Here is a 22,110-nt window from a genome sequence, read left to right as displayed (position 1 = left end):
AAGGAAGAGCATATGAGCTTGAGGCCCCAACAGTCTGATTCATTTAGAGGCAAACGATGGCTTCTCCCTTATGTCTGAACCTGGCTAGTGGACAGTCAGATGCCCCATGGGAAATTCATGAAGCAGAAAAAGATGGAGATTGTTGCTTTCTATAGCGTGGCCCACGTTCACCTCAGGCAATTAAATCTGCAAGGGATAGTACTCTGCTCTTTCCCAGCTGCAGCCAATCTCCAGTGAGTTGAACAGTGAAGCATTCCACTAGAGCTTTGTGCAACAGCTCACATTTTTCCTCATTTGTTTGATTATGTGTTTTTCTCCAACTGCATTCAGTCCTTTCCACTTGTCATGATATTTATAGGTATTATTGCATTGAAATACTAGAAAATAAAATTTCCTTGTTCCAAAAAAAGAACCATTTGCCTTTGTAGAAATTCTCCTGATTAGTTGGTGCAGAATATATAGGTTGAATACATTTTATCAGCACAGCAGAACTGACTAATGACTGATCTAATTCACCTTCATATGACCAAACTTGCATTTTATTATATTTTCTCCTTACCCTTTCATTTTTTGAACCTAAGATGATCCTCCCCTTCCCCAGTCAAACAACGTCACATAAAAGCGGAATATGAAGCAAGGAGAAGGAATAAAAGCACAAACACAAGACCCAAGTCTTATTACAAGAATTTCAGGACTCATCATTGAAGAGTTAAGGAAACAGGCACACAATGTTATTCCTACCAGAATGTCTGCTCATATAAAACCTTTCAACTGACAAATGAGAATATGCTCTGAGCTTGGCTTATAAATACTGTATATCTTTATTTTCCCCTATCCATACTCCTTCCAAGCTTGGAAAAAAGGGGCAGACAAGATCCAATCTTGCTGTCGTGTTTAATTCTTCAGGATGCAGATTAAAGGCCAGAAGCAAGGAAGACACTTGGATTAGCCTGGGGTTCTCTCTTAAAATCAGGAGAGCAGACAGAAGATTCCTGGAGACATATGAACAAGAAGCTGATATTTATCACTTGGACTGTTTTTATATGAACAGGCATGTTGCAAAAGAACTCACTTGTTCCTCTATTCTGAGACTTGCAGTAGCAAGGCACCCAGGCGGCCAACCAGAATAAACTCTTTATTTATTTTTCAAAATAACAGCGCCGCCTATAATTGCCAAGGCCTTTCTAGGCAGCTTACAATCTAGTTGGATTTGCAGGAACAGAAATTGGGACCCCAGACCTTCCTGTCCTCTTTAAAACACATGAAGGATTGGGCCCTTTGAAGAACCTCCAAGGGAGATGGGAACAGAATTTGAGCCTTGATGAGGAAAAGGGGGTGAAATTCCTAGCTGAAATGTCAAGGCCAGTGGAGACAGGCTGGGAAGTAGCAAAGGGTCAATTAGTTTAAAATTCCTTGGGAAGTTTCAGTGAATATATTAGAGAAGAAGAAGGTGCAACAAGCATAACTAATCCTGGGTCAACAGTCAGTTAAAAGGAGTGGACCAACTAAGAAGTGTCAAAAATGTGGGATGCCTGAAAACTGAAGAGGAGGCCCCCAGTTTGGAATGAACATCTTTCCACTGAGGTTACAGTTCCTTAAAGACGTGATTGCTTAGAATTATATCCATGCTTGTTTCTTAATTGATTCTACAATATTCTTCATTTATCAGAATGCTGAACTAGACTGAGCTTGCTAGATTTAACCATTGGGCAAAATTCAACTGATTGTCCAATGGAAGGTTTCAACTGGTGTAAAGGAGATAATGGCAAATTCCTGGGGATTGCCTCTCATATAGCTCTCCGAGAAGAGGAGATTTTCCTGTTCTGGAAGAGTTAAGGAAAGAGATGCACAGTCTTATTCCCAATTCTTTAATGGAATATGCATCTCTTTCTCCAGCTGATGCTAAGATCAAACTCTATCCTAGTTGTGTTTATCACAGCAAGAGGCAAAAGGCTGGAACTTACTCACAGAGGTAAATAATTGGAGATCAATCAGCTACTAATGGAGACACCACATCATTTTGCTTTGAATAGAAAAGGCATGCTGGTTTGGCAAAAGATCAGTCTTCTCTGTTCTTTTTCTAAGATCTATCCATGGAGGTAAATCTATTTTTAGCTAGCTTTTGCCATTTTAAATGCAACCTAATGATAAACCCAAGTATGCTGAATATGCAGCTTGAGACAAAAACTGTGAATACTCTTTTAAAAAGACAACTGGAAACAATAAGTGTCTCATCTTTAAGAAAAACTGATTCATGATATTTACTAGGCACTGTGTTAGCATATTTCGTTAGCCCAGTCACCACAATCGAGCACAGGCAATCTGTGTGTATGAATCTATTTCTGAACAGGGATTGCTATTTTCCAGATTCAGACATATGTGCAGCAAGTAAAAGCTCCTACAGATTCAGCACGTGGGATCGCACATTCAGCACCACTCAGTGGGTGACTGACCTTATAGTTCCAACACTGCAGATCGGTTTGGAGGTGGGCAGGCTGAAGCCAGGCTCCCCTTTTCACCCAGAGATGATTCAGGCACCAGGCAACTCACATGTTATCATTCCAGAAGAGACTGGTTTGAGATACTGACCTGGTTTTCATACCACCACTCTAAAACAACCAATGGGTTGTTGCTGATGTTTTAACTCACCCTCCCTGGGGTGTGACAATGCAAGAAGCCACGGCGTGCATATGCAGAGCCGCCCCCAGCATGCACCACAAGCCACCATGGCTTAAAGAAGTCACAATCATGGTCATGACTTAAAGAAGCCACAATCAGCTGCAGTGATTGTACCTCTTTTGTGATGTCAGGTAAATACAAGCCTCTGTAACAGTACATTTAATCAGCCCTAAACATATTACTGCAGCACATGTCATCTGTCTAATATGTTCTAATTTGTGTTATAGTAGTCATTAAATTTTGTTTTAAATCTCCTTTTAAATTTTGCAGTATAATATTGGTGCTGTTTTACCATTATTTGAATTTTTATATTGAGCTGCAAGGATTTAAAAAGGATTTTCATTGCGGGGAGTAATGAACACAACATGCGCTTTAAAATAATACCAAAGGCTATTTTAATCTTCAGTGTCAGTAATGAACTGCTTCTCAAGAAACGTGCATTTAACAGGAAATTATTATAATTCAAAGAACTTGGCATTTACAATTTAACTAAGAAATGTTCACAATCGCTAAACAATATCCCAATCAGCCAAAGTCTCTGGAATCAGCGAGTGATGTCTCTCCTGTTTCTGGTTGGAAGAATATGAGCCACAGCAGGCTGTGGATTGCAATAGGCTCCTATTCAGAGGCAGGTTCAGCCATGTGTTAACTGTCTGGTTGTCATATTTGTTTGTGTGCCATCAGTTTAAGACTATGCAGGTCCACAACGTTTTCATTTTGCCCTGATTGTGCTGAGACAATTGCAATTGCTCCTAGAAGTTTTTGCACCATGCCAGAAGCTATGGGCAGAAACTGGTAAAGATGCCCAGGAACTGAATATCCTAAATCATGTGGGAGATGGGGCTCTTCAGAAATTTGTGGCTAATATTATTCACACCTGCAAATACCATCATCTTCCTAGGGACAGAGTCCAGCACACAATATCAACCTTGTGTTCACAAACTGTGTGAGTGACTAAGTTGATAACAGATCCTCCTCCTTCCGTCCTTCCTTCCTTCCCAGCTTTTGTATGCTGTCCTATTATAAAAGATCTCAGGACGGCTTACAATTTTTAAAAGGACAATTAAAACAACAATTTCAATAATGAAACAGAACAAAACAATAAACCAAACAGAGCAACTAAACTAAAAAACTATTGGCTGTAAGAAACTTGTAAGTTGCATATATTTTGTTTTCAAACTAAGTACCAATGGTACATTTGATTTGATTCACATTTCCCAGAGAAAGTCTTTTCTTTGTTAACTGTTGCTTTCTGCTGGTTGACTCTTTGCAATTAAGTATGCCAGGAAGGATACAGTCATCATATTGCAGATTTTTTCTTGCAGAACCTAGTACATAGCTCAGATATCTCCAATAAACTCTTTAGCCAAATTGGCTTATCATCCCCCATTTTTGGAAAGCCATGGATTCCACTCTTTTCTTCCCAGCCTGTTTTAATATGTTTCCACACATTTTGCCAACCAGGCATGCTGTACAACTCAGAATCAATGAGATGATCTGATTCTGTGCAACCCTTACATTGTGATGTCATGGAAATTGTATGGCTTCAGGAAAGTCAACATTTAGCTGCTTTGTTTAAAGCCAATCTGTGAGCCTTCCAAATCTTCAACTCTGGAACAGCAGCAGTGATAGACTCTGCAGCAAGGTCTGATTGGTTAGCAAAACAACAAGTCAAAATTTCTTTTATGGACTAGATAGTTAGAAGTCGAGAGACCAGGATTCTTCCCTGTGTTTGCCAATTCTCCATCTGTAGAATTTCCTGTCGATTTCTTCACATTAGAATCACTTGTTTTCAGGGCTTCATTCATTCTTTCAAGCAAGACTTTCCTTCTATTCTTCTTTGCCAAATGCACTGATAGGAAAAGATTCCTCAGCTTTCCATTTGGCATTGAAATCCTACAGCTAATAATGTTATCTTCCATTTTTTTGCTGATGCTACTATCATCAATCTGAATACTGAACATTAAACATTCATCAAATGTTTTTCTGATTATTTTTAGTTCTTTGGCACTGATACACTTCAACATTTCCCTGTAAGAAACAGAATCCCTGTAGGGCAGGTCAGACACTGGAGGATTAAATGCTGGTAGTTCAGCACCTGGACCTTTATAAGGCACATTAAGCGACAGCGGCAAGAGTAGTCAAGGATCTGGATGACCATGAACATGCAGGCTGTATCTATTATATGCCAGAGCGACAAGGAATTTGATATTTTCTCCATTTTGTGCCTTCAGCATTCCACTGTCTGTCTACTAGGACCAGTTCCATTATCTATTGAATTTTTACTGCTACATGAACTTTTTAGATGAAGTCTTTCACAATTCTTTTTAAAATGATCTTCTCCTTTAGCCATCATACCACCTGGAATTGGTACATAATCATTCTTTGGATACTTCTTGGCTTATATACACTCTTGACAGTCTACAGCCAATCTTCTCTTTCTTACCACCTCAAATTATTCTAATTCTGGAAATCTTTTTACCAGATTTTTCATCTCACAGGGAAATGCTAGTTCCAGGAAGGGATTGGAACTGCCATCTGAGAAAATAGTGGTCATAATGACAGGCAGTGGAGACTTTGACAAACATTTTGCAAGTCTTTTAGAATTTGCTATTGTGCATCTCACCACCACGTCTATGTCAGAACAGCTTAATCAGTGACAGAATATCTGGACTCTATCTTACCCAGCGCTCCATTTTCTCCACCAGAGTCCAGGCCTAAACTTCCTGTGTCAGTTGATGGTGGTTTACAAACTTCAGGCTTGGAAGATGATTTATTTTTAATTTTTAGAAAGCTAAGCTTTCCCCAGGTCCATTGGCAGAAGAAAAGTCTTAGAAGGGAAAGCCTTATGACAGATCAAGTTTGCCACTTTATTATATTCAAGAAAACAGTGATGTTGGAAAGAAAAACTGAAACATTTTCCAGAAAATCTTTCAGTGCTCTAAATAATGAATTCTACCACTTCTTGGAAGTAGCTTCTGGTATGTGTCTTATAATTTTCCAGGACAATTTCTACACGTCGTTAAATGGTTCTTCATTCTTGTTGCATTGTTAATATTCTTCTGCCTACGGTGCTTACATTTACCAACTGCCTTCCTTCCTTCAGTGTTTTCATTGTAGTGATACCACATGCTAGTCTTCTTGTGTTTTGGCATTATGACAAAGTATCTACAAGCACTGAGTGACTAATAAATCTTATAGAAACACATCTAATTTGGAGACTAAGAGAAGTGAGGCACTTTTCTGCCCCATATGGTATGCCAGGGATGCTTAGTCTTTGGAACCCACTTAGTCAAAGTGGGTTCCAAAGATCTAGAAACGTTTTTTTCTCCTCCCCATCCTTTCTGCACTCAAGACCTCAAGAACTTTCAATCTCTTTAAAGTACCAGGTCTAATCAAACTCTATGACACAGATTTTGCTTCAAACAGGTTGGCAACATCTAAACCACAGAGGGCTAGTCTGCACAATCCAGCAACCCACCATGCCAAAAGTCCCTTCATGCCACTATTCTGAATTCTGAACCCACCCACAGTCCTTTTCCACTCCCTGGGAGGAAATTTGTGAGTGCTGGAAACAGGGGCAGAAGAAAAGGTTCCCTATACTTTATATGTTGCCCAGCAGCAGTTCTCCAAGATTTCATGCAAGAGGATTTTCTCAGCCCTGCTATGCAAGTTATTTTTTAATAGATGATGCTAGAGCATAACCTTGGGAGATGTGTTCCACCACTCAATTATGTATTGCCTCTTCATTTTGCCTCAGCAAACAAACATAAACATTTTTGCAATTTGTATTATTTTTATTTTTATAGCACTTTTCAATGTGCAAAGAGTTTTATACTCTCTGCCTTAAGTTGTACACTACTGAATCCTACTGAGAATCCAACTGAGAATCCTACTGAGAATTTTGCAAGGTAAGGATTTCTTCAAAGCTATCCAGAAAAGAAGCTAAGATTATGCGAACCAAGCCATAAGAAGCCAAAAGAAAGCTGGGCACTGCTTTAATATTCATCAGTCCATTTGCAGCATCCTCTTGTAACATGCTTCTTCAGCACCGATGGCTGCCTTTCAGCCCCATGTAACATTTTAAATGCTGCCATGAATGTCAAGCTAGTTTGAATTCAGCCTTGATCCCTGACAACACCAACTGGCGAAAGGCAGGTCATCATTGCCTTGCACTCATGAAAGCTACCTCTGTGCTGCGCTACTCGCATCACATTTCTCACAAGCTCAAAAGTACAGTGTTCTAAACTGCAAGTCAATGCTATATCTGGGAAGATAAAGCTAGAAGTAAGGGAGAGAAAAGGGTGATTATTAAGAGTGCCAGCATCTTTATAGATGACTGTCAGAGGAAGTTCAGAGCAGTGACTCATTCATTCATTTTGTTGGCACAGCACTTTGCTTCGGAAGCTTTGAAAAGCTGTAACATTAGCAAAACGGAGGCAGGTCTCTGACACAGCGCCCACTATGTTTTCTGCAACATGGCTTTGGCTCCTTCAGGCACAGTTGTAGGGTGGTGGGTCACTGTATTCCTGTTCCGGGTCACTTTTGGATGGACTCCTAAGGCAGCCCTGCCCATTTTCTACATTAATCTGTGATTTCTTTAAATTAGCAAGATTTTTTTAAATTGGCAATGAAATTTGTGTAAATGCCTATTCAAAAACATAGGTATGAATCCAAAGTCTGCCTTCCATGAATGGAAGGGAGAGTCCTTCCTGACCTCAGGGGGTTTCTGAGCAAGGACAGGCAGCATGAAGGCAATAATCTTCTTCTATTCCCCTTCCCCCCTGAAGTCCCCTATGTCTTCTCCAACATCTGTTCAGGAGGCTTGGGGACTTTCCAAAATGTGGGGGAGGTGGTGCTACTTGGTGCATAAGGAGAGGGGGAGGTGACAACTTTCCTTTTTACCAGCGGGAGCATTTGTAATGGAATATTCTTGCTAGTGGAAAGACGTTTGAGCCATATGTTCTCTTAGGATATGCATTTCTAAAGGCATTTTAAGAACAGCACAGCAAAATTCAGAGAAATATGCAGCATAAATATGTTGTGATCCACACATTAACCTGAGAGTTACAGATCTGGTCAGTGCAAAGCAGAATTCTCAAAAACGAAATCCCTCCAGTTATAAGTAGTGTGATTTGCAGAAATATGCAATATTTCAAGATATGCAAATCATTTCCCGATACAGTTGAAAGGAACACTTTGAATTTCCTTACTGTCATGATCAAAAAATCAGTCTGACATTTGGTTACCTCAGGCCCATATGTGGTACACGAGTTCACACAGGCTATTTAAAGAATGATCTTTGCTTCCCGAATGCTGAAAGGCATGCAATAGGTCCTGAAACTGGTCCTAGGCTCAGATGCAAGTATGACAGCATTCTAAGCAATATGAACAATTGGCAAAAGTCTGTGGAATGAAACAAATCCTAAAGTAACAGTGCAAGATGTACAACGGTTGGCACTTTAATGAAGACAGGGGAATGGATGATTTGTGAAATAAAAGCAAGGATCTTGTGAACAAAAAAAAAAAATGCAATTTAATTTCTCAAGGACAGCTATGTATAGATGTCAACACAAAACACCAAGCTTCTGCTCCTTTATGTCAGAACATAGTTCTACCATTCCATTTTTTACTCAAAACAGCAGAAAAACAAGATCAGTATTTATCTTGCATTCAGCTTCTTACACATGCTTCCCAGAAAAAGATTGTTTAAAAACTTGATCCCAAGGCTGTTGCTCTTCCACTAGTTTAATTCTTAGTATGAGAGCTGCGTGATAACACAGCATAACAAATAACAAATTTATCTTCCCGTTACTGATACGTCAATCCAGAAAGGGTACAACCAGATTTGGGTATATAAATATAGGAATGGAATGCTAAGAAACTAAATGACTCCCACCAATTCCCTCTAGTTTTCTTGTTATCATTGTTTTGCATTTAGGGTGGCCTTTCACAGGGAAAATGGACATCAAATGCTCATCAATGCATAATCTTAAACACTCCAGGATCTAATGCATCTTGTCAAAACACAATAAACTGTGTTCTTATATGGTTATACTGGTTATAAACATCAACCAGCTAACTTTAAGATTAACCTGAATTTAAACTGATGCGAGAATCTGGTGTCGTAAGAAGCTTTGGACTGTCAGGAATGCTAGAAGTTGGTTTAGCAGAGTATGTATGCTCTGGTAAACCAAAAACAAAACAAAACAAAACAAAAACAAAAAAACAAAACAAAACAAAACAAAGGCATACGAGAAAATGACCTCCAGTAACTTAACCAGAATCCTGAAGATCCCAGCAAACTTCAGACCCTTGGCTCCCAAGAGATGGTGGCAGCTCACCTACTTTAAGAATATGGGTGACATGGTATGACTTGCCTTCTATGTGAGGCAAATCATCTTTGCTTGACTCCAACTGGCCACTCACACTTTTATCTGAGTGCCTTATTAAAACAGACCAAGCTTCTGTAGTTTTTACATCCAGGCATTATCTCACCTCTTTTACCTTAGCTCATATTTTTATACCTTGCCTGATCTTTACTTCTGCATCCTGCCCTCAAGTCGGTTGGAACATGTATACATAAATAAACTTCCTGATGCACTAGTGCCAGAATGGCATTTATTTATTTATTGAAGGCACCTAACAGATGTGTGGTACTTTCCTTAGCGTGGGGAGAGATGTTACTGACGCTCACCTCATTCTTTAGCTATTTTGCTTTACACCTAAACTATCCCACTTACTCCTGTCTCATGTCCACATGTGCCTCCTTATCCACCTGAAGAAAGCTAGCAAAATACCCCCACAGGGCATTTTGTTTGCATTCTCCAGCCAGAGGATGCAGCGGCAATGGCAGAAAGGGACAAAAGTGATGTGACTGAACTAAAATGGATACACAAATACACTCTCCTAATAGTTAGTTACTGAGCTGTTATTCTGCATCTATTTTCAGCTTAAATTACAATAAGAAAGGTGAGGGGGAGTCTGATAAAAGCCTTAACATATTTATGTGCAGGAAATGCTTTGTTAAATGTCACATTTACAAAGCAAGTGTGAGAAAGCAAATACGTTTGATGGCAAATTTAGTTCAATATGGGGAATCTTTTCTAGGTGTCAAAAACCCATTCAAAGCACAGAAGGCTGCTGCAACAGGGCAACATGTTAATGCAGGTGACAGACTAACTGCACAATCCTTTGCAGGTTTCCTCAGAAGTAATTCCCAGTGAATTCAATGAGACTTACTCCCAAGTAAGTGCATGACCCGACTGCAGCCCAAGCCACTCAGAAAAGTTTCCTTTGCACAGATAGCAACAGTTGTCTCTCCCTCCCTTTCTGAGAGCAAAAAGGACCATCTACTGAGACACCTGTAATAATTTTATATTATATATGTTTTACATCTAAATCCATAAATGAGCACCGTCAGTTTTTTCCATTATGACATAAATAACTTTCTCTTGTCCTATAACAATTCAACATACAGTTACAACATGAGCCCATATAAAACGCCATTCTATTCTATTAACTATGGTCAAGAATGAGTTAGGAGATGCACACAATTTAGTTTTTAAATGAAAAATCCCTCTCGACTGTAAGAAAATTGAATGGAAAATATTGCTGTTAATTAATTCATCATCATAACTGAGATTTTCCAATCTAGATATACAGGTTTCATGGTTCTACAGGGCTACCCTGTGGCTCTTTTTTATGTTCCTCCAGTGCAATTATCCCAGCGAGAGCATCCCTCTTTACTGTGGATTAAGAGTGTCTCTGGATGCACATCAGTAACTCCAAATGGCTGGCTTAGCACATCACATGTGGCCAGAAGTAAACAGTATTACTGGTAATGCAACACAAAAGGATAAATACAATGGACAGCATCTATGAATCACTGATTTGTTAATAGTGGTGGTAATGGTGTTTTTTTTTTTCCGAGGGGAAATAGAACAAGAGGTTATTCTTTTTAGCAACCCTTTTCCCCCTTGCTACTCCTGTTCCAAAGCAATGAAACCATCAAGAATCAGCCTATAACATCTGCACAGAAGGAATAAAATTGTTTCCAAGGGCAGACTGGAGTAAGAAGTGAATTTAACATGCTAGAGTTTATGACTTACTTTTCCACTGATTATAATTTAAGTTAACAAGGGGAAATAACCAAGGAGAAATGGCAACACAGCTGCATCGACAGGGCTGGAAGCGACCCAAGCAATGGCTTGAGAATTTGATGCTGATTTCCAAGATTTGGGTTCCCCGTCTCCACCGGCACCCAGCCCCATACAAGGTTGGCATCAATAAATCTGACTCCTAGAAAATTTAAAATATTTTCTCCAGTCCAAAACTTATGAAAAGAATGCTTTATTTCTCCTTTTGGTTGGCATGTACTCCTAAAACAAAGAAAACAACTAAAAATCCAACCATGCACTTTATTAGGCTTTCTCCTCTTTATAATTTTTCCTTGCATCTAAGATGGTCTTTATGACACTGTTGTGCAATGTGTGCACTGATTCCAAATCCTCAATTAAGTTGCTTGTGCATCATACAAGGCCTGGTCCTGGCTAGGGAATATAGCACTGCACTCTTACCCCAGTTCACTCACAAACAGATCTCTTTGTGCTGCTTCAGCTGTTTTCAGCAATCCATGAGAGGCAAGGTGAGCAGAGAAAATTACAGACATGGTAAAAACAGCACTGTCCTTGCAGCTGAAGAAAGCAGGTTTTTCTTCACATCATTCCCAGTGAACAAGAACATTAACTGGTTAAACCCAGCAATATAATCATTACTGCTCTGCCCGAGCTCTGAGAACAAATGAACTGAAAACCGGAATTGTACAGCAGTACATATTGCAAAAATACAGTGTAAGTTGATTCTGGAGACCTAATTTTCCATCATGCAAAATGGTATCTGCATTTATTTACTATACTTTTAAACCCCTCAATAACCAAAGTCCTCATCCACACCACATGGGTTTTTCAAGGGGTTTTGAGGAACCACTGGGACTTTACATCCATCTAAGTATGGCTCCATTTCTGAGTTATACGTCTTTTCTGCATAATGGCCCATGGGGTGGCTGGAAGACCTACCAATAAAAAAGAAAATACAAGGTTTCAAACTGCTAACTCATTGGGAAGGGTCATTGCTTCCTGAAAGTGCTGCTGCTCTAGAGTAGACCACACCAGAATCAGTATGAGATAGCTTGGTTATTTTAAACTGCAAAACAGTTTGCATTCTGCAAAAACAGATGCCTTGCAGTAGAGGGTAAGGCTGCAGACCTTCAATTTCAGTGGATCATTCAAAGGAGAGGTAGTTGGTTCTGCTATTGGACCCTTACCAGAGAATTTATTCACATACCTAGATTGCGCATACACTAAAAACTAGCACAGGATTTGTCAATGAGGGTTAACTAGGAACAGCTTGATTCTCTTCCCGAGAAGAAAAAAGCTGCTGTGGTTGCAATCCTAAATTTATCTTGATGACAGAATGAAAGATATCCATCAGAATGGATTCTGGTCTGCTATAAATGTTTATCCCAAAGCAGATACTTTTGAATTTGTCTAATGAGGGCAATAGCAAAGGAAGGATGTGAGGAATAAAGTGTATTTCCTATAACATTTCCTTCCTGAGGAACTCCATCAAGCCTCCCATCTTCCAGATATGCTTTAAAGCCCCTTTAAAAAATTCTGCAAGGCATTCTATTATCTATTTATCTCTCACAGAATACACACACTGCCCCACAGCTGAAGCTCTCTGAGCAGTTTTATTCTGGTTCATTTAATTCTGTTTTGTTCAATTTTATTCCGGCTCATATTTATTTCTAATGTGTTTTAAGTGGTGGTATGCCATTTTGGTCATGGATTCTACTATGCCTAACACAGCCAAGCTCAGCAATTTCTACTGGAGTCAAAATGCCTGTTTCAGACTAATCCCTTTCTATATAAGTATACAATAGCATTTCCAAAATATCATTAAGTACATAAGAAAACCCCTCTTGGATCAGATGAAAGCCCTATCTAGTTCAGTATCCTGTTTCCCATAGCAGTCAATCAGATACCTATAGAAACCTCATACGGGCAATAGTTCTCTTCTGCTGCTGTTGACCAGCACAGGTATCCTGTCTACAATGATGGAAAGGTCATACAGATATCTTGATTAGTTGACACTCATAGACTTAATCTCCAACCCACTTTTTTGAAGCTAAGTTTGTGGTCATCCACATTCTATGATCATGAATTCCATAGTTTATTTAGGCACTGTACAGAGAAGTACTGCTTTTTGTCTTTCCTAACATCCCACCATTCAGCTTTACTGTAGATCACCAGGCTCTAGTAATCCCTGGATTAAGAATGAGTTCTGTTCCTGAGCACATCCTTAAGTTAAATTTGTGTGTAAGTCAGATCACATGAGTATGCCAAATGTTTTTACTAGAGATTTTCATATAGGGTTTAGGGCAGTCCCTGTGTTCATAAGTACAGGCTGTTTGTAACCCAGACATTCGTAACCCAGGGACTACCTGTACTATGAATGAGAAAAACTTCTGCTTGACCATTTTTCTCATAACAGGAATAGTTTTATAAACTTCATGATATTACTCAAACTTGCAATATCTCCTTTGCTACGGTCCTCCAATCATTTTAGTTGGCTTTTTTATTCTTTTTCCAGCTCTATAATATTGTTGTTGAGTTGCTACAACCAGAACTCTAAACTGTTCTCCATGCATGGTCTTAGAAATAATTTGCATTAAAACATGACCATATTGGTAGTTTTATCTTCACTCCTTTTCCTAATAATCCCTTACATGGGATTTGTTTTCCCACAGTTGCTGCATATGAAGTCAATATGTTCATTAAGCTATCCATGATGATTCCCAAGATTCTTTTCCTCGCTAATCACAGCCAGCTCAGCCTCAGTGTATATGTGACTTTTTCCACAACTGGCATCACTTTACCCTTTCCATAAACCGCATTTGCTATTACCACCCATTTAGCCAGCTTGTAATGACCTATTTGAAACTCAGTACAATCTGTTTCTGTTCTTACCACCTTAATAATTTGGCACAAGTATAAAAAAGATAGGTCACTTCACAGCTCATTGCTAACTGTATCATTTATGAAGTACTAATACAAATCCTTTTGAGAAAACTACTCATACCCCTGCATTTTGAGAACTGCTCATGTATACCTACTCTGCTTCCTGTGCTTTAAGCATATAATGTCCCAGAAGTGGACTTAATTACTTATCTAAGTTTACTTCGCAGTGGCTGGTAAGTTACAACTTTGTCCAAAGCCACTTGGAAGTCCATCTATCCACTGGACCACCCCTAACCACATGCTTGTTGCCTCTCTTAAAGCATTCCAGAACATAAGAAAAGCCATGCTGGATCAGACCAAAGATCCATCCAGTCCAGCATTCCATACACAGATTAGCAAACAAAAAGTTTAGTGAGACATGATTTGCCATCTGGATTCTAAGCCATGATCCATAACTTTTGATGCAACCATGCATCCTGTTTTAGAAGTTGTGGGATTGATTAAAGACAGAGATAATGGTGCTATGACATTTAATATATATTTAAGTGGAAAATTACCAAAGGAGTCCAACACAGTCACATTTGACTTCAAAAGAGGAAATTTTTCAAAAATGAGAGAACTGGTTAAAAGGAAAATTAAAGAGGGAGACAAGAGCTTTAAATCTCTTCAAAATGCTTGGAGGCTAACGAGACCACACTAATAAAAGCTCAGCTGGAATGTATACCACAGGTTAGAGCAAGTCCAAGTGGTCACCTGCATGATTCATGAGCAACATGAAGGATACTATGATAGATAAGGCTTCCTTCATTAAATGCAAATCTTGTCCAACTGGGAAAACAAAAGAGAATACAAGCACAAAGGATGGTTCAGAACCCATGTGAGTGATGCACAGAGACCACAAAGAAGAACAGAAAGCAGAGAACAGGAATCAATGACAAATTCTACAAACCAAAGGGAGGTCCCAAAAGGATCTGTATCAATGCTTTTTGGCTTCTTTATAAAAGATCTGGAATTAGAAGTGAGCAGTGGCATGGCCAAGTTTATTAATGATCCCAGACTATTTAGAACTGTTAAAATGATTGTGAGTGGGTCCAAAAGGTTTTGCCCAACTGGGAAAATGGACATCAAAATAGCAAATGTGGTTCAGTATAAGCACATGCAAAGGGATATAAATCAAGACAAAAACTTATGGGAACTGAGCTAGCACTGACTGACAAGAAATATATTTTAGTGTTGTTCTGGACAGTGTGAGGAAAATGTTAACCCACTGTATGGCTGCTAAGAAAGAAACTCAAAATAAAATGGTCAATGATAGTGCCCCTATATAACTCTATGGTATAACAATACTGAGTACAGGTGTGATTACCTGACCTAAAAATGATTAGAGATGGAAAATGGCAGTTAAAATGATCGAGTGGATGGAGCAAATCTTCTATGAGGAAAGGTTACAACATTTGGACTTGTTATGCTTAGGAAAAAGGAAGTAATGGGAAACATAATAAAGTGAACAATATTTTATATAATGTGGAGAAAGCGTATAGGAAGCGGTTTTTCTCCCTCTCTCATTCTAGAACCCAGGGTCTTCCCATGAAGCTGCTTAGGGTGATATTCAGTGAAGATAAAAGGAAGTTTTTCTTTATATAGCATGTAGTTAAACTATGGAATTCACTTCTACAAGATATAGGAATTGTGACTAATTTGACAGGTTTAAAAGAGAGTTGGAGAAATTCATGGAGGCTAAGACTACCAATGGCTACAAGTCTTGATTGGCCACATAATATCTCTAGTATCAGAGGCAGTATATCTACTGGGGAACATGGGAGGCAGGGTGCTGTTGCAATCATTTCCTGCTTGTGGGTGCCCATGAGTAGACAGTTTGCCACTCTGTGAACAGAAAGCTGATTAAACAGACCATAGGTCTCACCCAGTATGGCTTGTCATACATTCTTATCCAACCTGCAGAGGTGAGTAGACTGCAGAATGAAATATTTCTGAGCTACATCCAAGGAGTAGTGTCAAGGTTGTGCTGCTTGTACTCTTTCATAGTTCCTGGTTGTATCAGAGGAGATGGTGTGGAAGTAGAATGAACACACATCTTTACTGAAATCTGCTATTCACTTAGTCCCCTTGCCCCACAATGTGCACCATTTCTCATATGCAGAGTGCATCCAATGAGATTAAATGCCTACTGTACATGCTTTGTGCCAGTGACAGCCTATTTTCCTTAAGGTAGATTTCTGGGACTGAGAAGAATGAGAGGCCTTGCCACGTAGCTTTCTTTTCAGAGAGGAATGAAGTGACTGTGAAAAGGGCTGAATGGGTAAGACTGGGAGAAGGCAAACTATTTTCTGGTATGGAATCGTATTAATCATCATTTTTTCTAGGCCAGTTGTTTCTCCACTCGCTCACCTCAGCACACTTTGCAATTCACATCAAAATTTAAGAGGTTCTGTATTATGTGAACTTGCAACATCTGCTATCAAATTATTTCTCTCTCTCAGTTCACTGAACCGAGCTTCTGCATCACTGAACTAGAGAGTTTATCTGCAAACAACAGGCTCATTGTTGGAATGCCAGGCGGTCTTGGATAACTGCTTGGTGCATGAGGGGAAAACACATACAGTGGGCTACAAAAACAAAAACTGCTGCTTTACAGGTGACAAATTAGGAAGCACTCTGTCTTACCTGCCTTGCACTATCCAAGACATGTATTAGAGTTAGAGTTAAACAAAACCTGAAAACATCTCAAGCAACTCAAAGGAATGAAGAGACAAAGTCTCAGGATGTTGACACTCATCCATATACATTCTCAGTTCTATTATTTGACATAGCCCAATGAATTTCAGTTCTCTTTGACATATGGAGTCTTCTTCAGGTGTCAATACTTCTAAAAATGGCTGCAGATACCTCTGAAAATGTTTGTCTCCAAGATCAATGCTGCAAATGAAGCCCCAAACTGTAAAATTTTACACCCACACAATTCTGAGACATTTTCCTCTTCATTCCATTGAGATCTTGCAGTTAGTAAGTAGTCCAATCATGACAACAGCTGAAAGCACAGCAGAATTCCTACACTGAAAAGGGGCAATTTAGTCAGATGTGTCGCAATTTAATTATACTGTCAGAACTGAACAGTCTATAAGACAGATTGGCTGCCGATTTTTCTCAAGACAGAGAAACATTTTCTAACAAAGCAAAAAGGTGTCTGGCCCCGAGATCACAAATTGACCCTTGTTCTCTTGCTGGATCAACAGGCTCATGGGCAATGCTTTTAAGTGTCCATTTACTGATGTAAATGACAGTGAAACAATCCAAAAAGTGCCAGTGACATCTGCATGAAAGCAAAATGAATTCATTATGATTGGCACCATTACAATGAACAGAAAATGTATCCATAACAGCAAGACATTTAAAAGTAATGGATTTTCATATTCCTTGTCCATAAAATTATAATGAGGAAATCGGTGTACCACATAAATTAGAGGAAAGATCACAAACTGGCAACCTGCCACTTCAAAAAAGCAGGTTGCTTACCTGTAACTGATGTTCTTTGAGTGGTCATCTGTGCATTCACACATATGGGTGCTGCGCCTGCGCAGTGCCTAGGCTGGAAAGATCGAAAGCTAACAGTTTTTGGTGGGAAAACTCCGCTCCCCTCCCCCTTGGTAGCATATATATAGAGCAGAGTGTCCACCATTTTCTCCAGTCTTTGGAGACTGAACGTTCGCCACCTCACGGAGGAAGATGGTATAACAACCTATCAGGTACCGTCGTATCCCCTTCCGGTACCGATGCCATAAAAATATGAGGTACCAAAGCACTGTCATACAGTACCGATAAGGAAACCACTCACTGACACTGAGCGGGACCGGCGGGTGGGTTGTGTGAATGTACAGATGGCCACTCGAAGAACATCAGTTACAGGTAAGCAACCTGCTTTTCTTTGTCGTGGCCTCTGTGCATCACACATATGGGTGAATAGCAAGCTTACCAGAAACGGTGGTGGGCGGTGTCGCTATTGAAGAACAGCAGAAAGAACAGCCCTCCTGAAGGAACAGTCTCTTCTGGCACGCACGTCAAGGCGATAGTGCTTCGCGTACAAGGCGTAGCCCAAGTTGCTGCTTTACAGACATCCTGGATCGGGACACCCGCAGCAAACGCAGAGGAAGCCAACACCACTCTAGTAGAATGGCCCCTTGGAACAACAGGTAAGTCCATCTTTGAAAGTTGGTATGCCAACGAAATAGTCTGAACAATCCATTTCGACAGCCTCTGAGACGAAACAGGTGATCCTTGGTCCCGCTCAGAATATTTTACAAAAAGCCTATTGGAGCATTGAAGAGACTCTGTGCGCGATCTATAAAAGGCTAAGCATTGTCGAACATCCAAGGTATGCAAGGACCTCTCGATCGGGTTTGATGGCGATGGAAAGAAAGCAGGTAGCACAATTTCTTGATTCAGGTGAAACGGTGTGACAACTTTAGGTAAAAAAGTTGGATCCATCCTCAGGACCACCTTTTCCTTCTGGAAGTTTAAGTAAGGTGGATCAATTCAAAGAGCACAAAGCTCACTGGCTCTACGAGCTGAGGTAACAGCAACAAGGAAGGCCATTTTCCACGAAACGAGACGCATATTGACAGTGGCTAAGGGCTCAAATGGTGGTTTTGTAAGCTCCCGAAGGACAACCAAGAGGCTCCATGTCAGCATAACTGGCCGAATAGATGGATGGAGATTCTGCAGTCCTTTAAGAAATTTCTGAATAAGCGGCTGCGAAAACACTGACAATCCTTGTACTGTACCTCGATAATGTGACACTGCAGCTGCATAAACCTTAATTGAGGAAGGTTTCCGTCCCGAGCGATGCAGATGCAACAGAAACTGAAGAATATTCTCAACCGATGCCGTAACCGGGTTAAACGAGCTAGATTCCGCAAAGGATGAAAAGCAGCGCCACTTCGCTGCGTAGGACTTTCGAGTTGACGGCCTTAGTGCAGACTCGAGAATCCTTACAACATCCAGATTGAGGGGGCTCGGTCCTGACAACATTCCCGTCAGTCCCGAGTCAGTGAGGGGGTCAGACCGGTTATGAGTTGAGGTACTGAGTGATCCAGTAAATCTCTGTCCCGAAACAGTCTCTTGGATCAATGAATCCTCCACACAGTGAGGCTCAACGACAACAAGTCCGGGTGACAGACAGCGCCGTTTTGCTGGGTTAGTAGATCTTGTGTGGTCAGAAGACGAAGGAAATTGCCGTCCGAGATCCGAAGGAGAATGGAGAACCATGCTTGATGGGGCCACCAAGGTGCTATGAGTATTCCTGTGGCATCATAGTGCACGATCTTTGAGACGACTTTGGTCAGTAGAGGAATAGGTGGTAATGCGTAAAACCTGAGATTTGTCCATGGGATCATAAGGGCATCCCCCATCGATCCTGGTCCTATTCCCGCCCTGGAGCAGAATCTTTTGCACACCTTGTTTCTGTGGGTAGCAAATAGGTCTATGACCTAATGTCCCCACAGTTGGAACAACTGAATGCAGACGTGGTGATTCAGTTCCCATTCGTGGGTGATCGACATGTGTCTGCTCAGGGTGTCTGCCTCTTCGTTGTCAGTCCCGGCCAGATGGACCGCCAAAAGGGTTATACCTCTCGGGATACACCCCTCCCAAATGTCCATGGATAGGCGGGCTAGAGCAGTGGACTTTGTTCTGCCCTGTTTGTTGATATAGAATACCGCCACTATGCTGTCGGACGTGATTTGTATCACTTGGTGGCGAAGAGCTACTTTGAAGGACCCGAGTGCCTTGAAAATTGCTAGTAGCTCGAGGTAATTTATGTGGCTCAACGATTGTTGGCGGTTCCACATGCCCTGGGATCAAAGTCCCGTGCATACCGCACCCCACCCGACCAGCAAAGCATCGGTGTATAGAGTCATCATCGGGTGAGGGGTGATGAAAGGGGTCCCCACATTTAAATTGGCCAGGGATATTCACCAAGTCAATGTTCATAAAACAGCGCGGGGCATATGAAGTAGTTTGCTGGGTGAATCTCTTTGTGGACAAAAGTTCATGTTGAACCAGAGTTGAAGAGGACGGAACTTCAACCTGGCATGTGGGACATTGGCAACTGTGGCGGCCATGTGACCCAAAAGTCTTTGTATTGAGAGCGCTGTCACTATGCTGCTTTGTCGAATCCAAGAGATGCAGACACAGAGGCTGTCCTGACGAGCTTGAGGGAGAAACGCCCTCGCTACTGTGGAATCGAGGCGAGCGCCGATGAAGTCTATCACCTGTGTAGGGACAAGGGATGATTTTTCACTGTTAATGCAGAGTCCAAGATTGTCCAACAGTATGCAAGCAGCCTGAACAGCTGACAGTAGGGTTTCATGTGTCTGTGATACTATAAGCCAGTCATCAAGGTAAGGGTAGACTTGGATGCCCTGAAGACAAAGGTGAGCACAGACTGGTGCCATACATTTCATGAAGACCCTCGGAGCCGTGGCCAAGCCAAACGGAAGGACATTAAACTTGTAAATGTCAGTTCCGACGGTGAAACACAGAAGATGCCGATGACTTGGATGAATCGAAATATGGAAATAGGCATCTCTTAAGTCAAGGGAGGCGAACCAATCCTCTCTCCTCAGCAGTGGAAGGATATTTTGAAGGGTAGTCACCCGAAATTTCTTTGGTTTGATAAACCTGTTGATATTTTGGAGGTTCAAGATCGGACGAAGACCACCATCCCACTTCGGGACCGTAAAATATCTGGAATAGAATCCATGAAGCCCTTTGGAGCTGGAGATCTGTCGAATCGCCCCCTTACAAAGCAGTTGTTGCATTTCGTTCACTAGCACTGGGGGACGCGGTGTAAATCGAATCGGGTTCGACGGCGGAATGGTATCGAATTCTATTCTGTATCCAAGCTGAATGATTGACAGGACCCACTGATCAGATGTAATGGACTCCCAAATGGGGAGTCGGCCTTGCAGCCATTCCCCAAAGGGGAGGGGGAAGGGTGAGTATGGAGGTGGAGGAGAGGTTCTCCCGTCCCATCAGCGTTGACGCTTCTCAGTATCGAAACGTCAACGGTTTTGTGGGAAACACCGATGAGGTTGTTGCCTTCTGTGTTGCGGCCTTTGTTGGTACTGTCGCTGCGGCGGCTGGTAGCGGTAGGACAGACGCGACCATGACCACTTACGTTTGAGCTGTCCGGGCAGTTCCATATGTCTAGCTGTCATCCGGGATTCATGGATGGACTTTAGTTTGTGATGGGTGCGGGAATGAAAAAGCCCGGAGCCATCAAAGGGCATTTCTTTTATTTGCCGCTTCATTTAGTCAGGGAAGTTGCAGTTTCACAACCAGGCATGCCTTCTCAGTGAGACAGCCCCCACAAGAGCTCTTGAGTCCATATCCACATGGTGGTGTGCTGTGGATAGTTGTTGAATAGCAACTTGCATCCCCTCTTTAATGAAGATTCTGGCAAGATCCCGTTGTTGTTCAGGCAGGGGAGCGACCATATTATTCAGCCTCTGCATAATAAAGAATTGATACTTGGCCAGGGTGGCTTCATAGTTGGACATGCGAAGCCCGAGTCCTGCAGCCGCATAGACTCTGCGCACCAGCATATCAATCTTGCGACCCTCCTTGTCTCTGGGGGCAGTATGGCCTCTAGCTTCCCTGCCCTGGGATGATTTGACCATCACAGGGTTTGGCTTAGGGTGGTGAAGTAAAAAAGGAATGTCACTCTCTCGGACCCAATACATGGACTCGTATCTCCTCACCATAGGCTGAGTTTGGGAAGGCAAGTCCCAAGGTTGCGTCATCACCTGCCGCAGAGTCATAATAAGCGGCAAGACGATTGCTGGCGATTGTTCTCCCCTGACAATGTCGTAGAACGTGTTGGTGCTTGGATCTGGCTGATGTTGCGCCTCGATCTCGAGTGACCGAACAAGTCTAGACATAAGCTCGCCAAAACATATGTGGGGCTCTTCAGGCGATGATGGGCCTTGAGACGTAATCAGGCCATCCGGAGAGATAGAGTCAGCATCCAAGTCGGAGTCGGGCCCGAGGTGGTATGGCTCCAACAAGGAAGTCCCTGGTGAAGTGGGACGTTTGGGTTCAACCTGCCAGAAGGTAGACAGCATAACCTCCTGTGCGGAAGGTGAGGAGCGATCCTGTGGGTGAGGACGGAATCTGGAAGAATGGTAGTCCTCCCAACCTGACTGGTAGTTGTAATGGGGCTGAAACCATCCTTCTTCCTGCCTCTTGTCCATTCGGGACCAAGGCGGTGGTGATGGGGATTGGTCTCTAGCTCTCGCCATAGGCATAGGAGTCAGGGAACAAGCCCTCGGAGGAGGGTCCCGAATCTCCCCATCGGATATGGACTCATGGTGCAGCTCCTCGGGCGGTTGGA

General features: G+C 41.6%; 1 protein-coding gene across 3 annotated transcripts in view; it reads right to left on the bottom strand.

Annotated features, from left to right (window-relative positions):
• TRIM44 (tripartite motif containing 44) overlaps positions 1-22,110 on the bottom strand; it is a 127,949-nt gene that overhangs the window by 24,415 nt on the left and 81,424 nt on the right. The gene's annotated exons all lie outside the window — the stretch shown is intronic.

This window comes from Varanus komodoensis, unplaced genomic scaffold (assembly GCF_004798865.1).
Source record: "Varanus komodoensis strain SLA01 unplaced genomic scaffold, ASM479886v1 scaffold3, whole genome shotgun sequence".
NCBI lineage: Eukaryota > Metazoa > Chordata > Lepidosauria > Squamata > Varanidae > Varanus > Varanus komodoensis.
The sequence above is the reverse complement of the archived record's forward strand: the minus strand, read 5'-3'. Positions and strand labels throughout refer to the sequence as shown.